Source organism: Coregonus lavaretus (assembly GCF_964263955.1).
Source record: "Coregonus lavaretus genome assembly, contig: HAP1_SCAFFOLD_5066, whole genome shotgun sequence".
NCBI lineage: Eukaryota > Metazoa > Chordata > Actinopteri > Salmoniformes > Salmonidae > Coregonus > Coregonus lavaretus.
In genome coordinates, this window is record NW_028157932.1 from 27,749 (window position 1) to 31,869 (window position 4,121).

Consider the following 4,121-nt stretch of genomic DNA (forward strand, 5'->3'; position numbering starts at 1 on the left):
GGGCTTCATTGGCATGGGAAACGTATGTTAACATTGCCAAAGCAAGTGAAGTAGATAGTAAACAAAAGTGAAATAAACAATAAATATTAACAGTAAACATTACACTCAGAAGTTCCAAAAGAATAAAGACATTTCAAATGTCATATTATGTATATATACAGTGTTGTAACAATGTGCAAATAGTTAAAGTACAAATGAGAAAATAAATAAACATAAATATGGGTTGTATTTACAATGGTGTTTGTTCTTCACTGGTTGCCCTTTTCTTGGGGCAACAGGTCACAAATCTTGCAGCTGTGATGGCACACTGTGGTTTTTTACCCAGTAGATAAGGGAGTTTATCAAAATTGGGTTTGTTTTCAAATTCTTTGTGGATCGCTGTAATCTGAGGGAAATATGTGTCTCTAATATGGTCATACATTTGGCAGGAGGTTAGGAAGTGCAGCTCAGTTTCCACCTCATTTTGTGGGCAGTGTGCACATAGCCTGTCTTCTCTTGAGAGCCAGGTCTGCCTATGGCAGCCTTTCTCAATAGCAAGGCTATGCTCACTGAGTCTGTACATAGTCAAAGCTTTCCTTAAGTTTGGGTCAGTCACAGTGGTGAGGTATTCTGCCACTGTGTACTCTCTGTTTAGGGTCAAATAGCATTCTAGTTTGCTCTGTTTTTTTTGTTTGTTCTTTCCAATGTGTCAAGTAATTCTCTTTTTGTTTTCTCATGATTTGGTTGGGTATAATTTTGTTGTTGTTGTTGTTGTCCTGGGACTCTATGGGGTCTATTTGTGTTTGAGAACAGAGCCCCAGGACCAGCTTACTTAGTGGACTCTTCTCCAAGTTCTTCTCTCTGTAGGTGATGGCTTTGTTATGGAAGGTTTGGGAATCGCTTCCTTGTGAGTGGTTATAGAATTTAACTGCTCTTTTCTGGATTTTGATAATTAGTGGGTATTGGCCTAATTCTGCTCTGCATGCATTATTTGGTGTTTTTCATTGTACACAGAGGATATTTTTTGCAGAATTCTGCATACAGAGTCTCAATTTGGTGTTTGTCCCATTTTGTGAATTCTCTCTCTCTGTCTCTCTCTCCCCCCCCCCTCTCTCTCTCTCTCTCTCGCTCTATTTCTCTCTCTCTCTCTCTCTTCCTCTCTCTCTCTCTCTTTTCCTATCTCTCTCTTCCTCTCTCTCTCCCCTTCCCTCTAACCCCCCCCCCCCCTCTCTCTCTCTCTCTCTCTCTCTCTCTCTCTCTCTCTCTCTCTCTCTCTCTCTCTCTCTCTCTCTCTCTCTCTCTCTCTCTCTCTCTCTCTCTCTCTCTCTCTCTCTCTCTCTCTCTCACACTTAGTAAACAGCAGCACAGGCCCTTAGCCACTGGCAACAACCACTGAAACGGCCGGTACCTGTTCCAAGGACACGCCCATTTTGGCTCCCTTTGCTCCTCCCAGCATGTTCGGTTGAGAACGTTGAGACCTTTTCCCCCTCAATCTCTTTTTCTCACGCACCCGTTCTTTTCCATTTTGTATCCCTCTTTTTCACTTTCTCACTCTCTCTCTCATTCGTCTCTCCTAATTCTCACGTTCTCCCTTTTTCTCCTCCCTCTCTTTCTCTTTATATCTCCTTCTCTTATTCCCTCTACATTTCTCTCGCATCCTTCTCCTCTCCTTCTCTCTCCTCTCTCCCTCGCTCCTCACTCTCTAATCACCAGCGAGCGAGGGAAAATATCCTTGGGTCATTAGCAGCATTTCAAAGTCACAGTGTCCTCCAGCGTATGCTGTTTGACAGGCCCTGCCAAAAGAATTAGAGTGAGGAATGATAGTGCCATGATTAGATGTGGAGCTCAGGGAAGAGGGCTTGATCCAAGGGATGGGGGGTTTGAGAGGAGATGGAGAGGAGAGTATTTAGTATTTAATAGGATACCCATTAGTTCCTGCCAAGGCAGCAGCTACTCTTCCTGGGGTCCAAACAGGTATAAAACAATTACATCACAAAATGTACAATAATACAATATTACTATGTGAGTGTGTAGAGTGCATAGGTTAGGGTGTGTGTGTCTTCACAGTCCGCGTTGTTACGTGAAGTGTTATTTTGTCTATTTTTTAAAATCAGATTTTACTGCTCACTTGATTTACTTGATGTGTGAGAGAGTTCCATGTAGTCATGGCTCTACGTAGTACTGTGTGATTCCCAGAGTCTGTTCTGGACTTGGGGAATGTGAAGAGCAGGCAGGTCACCCATGATACAAGTCAATATTTGACGTCCAGCAATGTCTGAGGTTGTCGGGCGATGACGTGGAAACCGGCCACTAGGGGCAACAGTGAACACTTTTACCTTCATTTTTACATTTTTACCTTCAAGTAGGTTTTGGTTTTACTGGGGCGTTGTTGACAGGTATGATGTATGGGTGTAAGCATCTGCTTTTGATTCCAAAGGTTGTATGTTCGAATCCAGCAATAGAAAGTTGTTTTTAATATTTGTTTTGTTTTAAGACTATCCCAAACCTTAACCCTTACCTTAACCATTCAGAGTTAATTCCTAAACTTAAGAATTCGTAGTTAATGCCTAAACTTAACCCTAACCTTAAAAATTCAGAGTTAATGCCCAAACGTAACCTTAAACACTTTGGAATTTGTCATTTGGAACAACTTAGAAATTTGACGTTTGAGAAACATGGATGAACGTCTAGTTCTGACTTTAGATTGTGAGAGCTTGTAGGTGAAGAGTCCCCCGGTGGCATGTCTTGTGGGGTTTGTATGGTTGTCTGAGCTGTGTGTTAGATGTTTGAACAACAGTTTGTGCTTTCAACACGTCAATACCTCTCACAAAGACAAGTAGTGACGCAGTCAATCTCTACTTTGAGCCAGGAGAGATTGACATGCATGTTCTTGATATTAGCCCTCTGTGTACATTTAAGGGCCAGCCGGCTCTCCATTAATTATGCGTGTTTACAGGGTTAAAAGTAGGTATTAATTCTGAGTGATTAAAGTTAGGGCTATGGTTTGGGGAAGGCTTAAAACTAAATAATTAAAAACAATGCGTTTTTTCCATTAAGTATCATCAAGTACTCTCCCTGCTTCCTAGAGAACTGTGAACGACTGTGGCAGAGTGGTCTAAGCTGTGTGTTCAACCTCTGAGAGTGGTGAGTTTGAACCCAGTGCTGTGCCATTGGTGCATATATCGACGTCCTCAGGACCTTTTCAAATGTCCAAAATCAACAGCGTTTTCTTGTGACCAGCCTGCTCTCCTCAGAGTCATGACCCCAGACACAACCACTAGGCCTCAACCCTCTACTCAGAGTCATGACCCCAGACACAACCACTAGGCCTCAACCCTCTCCTTAGAGTCATGACCCCAGACACAACCACTAGGCCTCAACCCTTTCCTCAGAGTCATGACCCCAGACACAACCACTAGGCCTCAACCCTTTCCTCAGAGTCATGACCCCAGACAAAACTACCAGGCCTCAATCCTCTCCTCAGAGTCATGACCCCAGACACAACCACTAGGCCTCAACCCTCTCCTCAGAGTCATGACCCAAGACACACCACTAGGCCTCAACCCTCTCCACAGAGTCATGACCCTAGACACAACCACTAGGCCTCAACTCTCCTCAGAGTCATGACCCCAAACACAACCACTAGGCCTCAACCCTCTCCTCAGAGTCATGACCCCAGACACAACCACTAGGCCTCAACCCTCTCCTCAGAGTCATGACCCAAGACACACCACTAGGCCTCAACCCTCTCCTCAGAGTCATGACCCTAGACACAACCACCATTTGGGAGACAATGGGCTGCTGGTGTGTTTAATCTACCACACTTTCCTCCAATCGCATGCAGTTCTCTACTTTTCCCACATTCTCTCCTTAATCTCCCCGGTAATCTCCCATACCTGCATATATTCCCAAAGTCTCCTCCATTTCCTCAACCATCTCCCTCACTATCCCAGCAAGATACTGGGGAGAGGAGCCAGTGGTACAGTTACAAACCTAACATATCATCAATATACTATAAACACACACACACACACCTCCGCTCCCAGATGGGCCTAGGACATTCCCTCAGAAAGAGATGGAGGGAAGGAGAGAGAGAGAGAAAGAAATAGGGGAGAGAGAGAGAGAGAGAGAGAGAGAGAGAG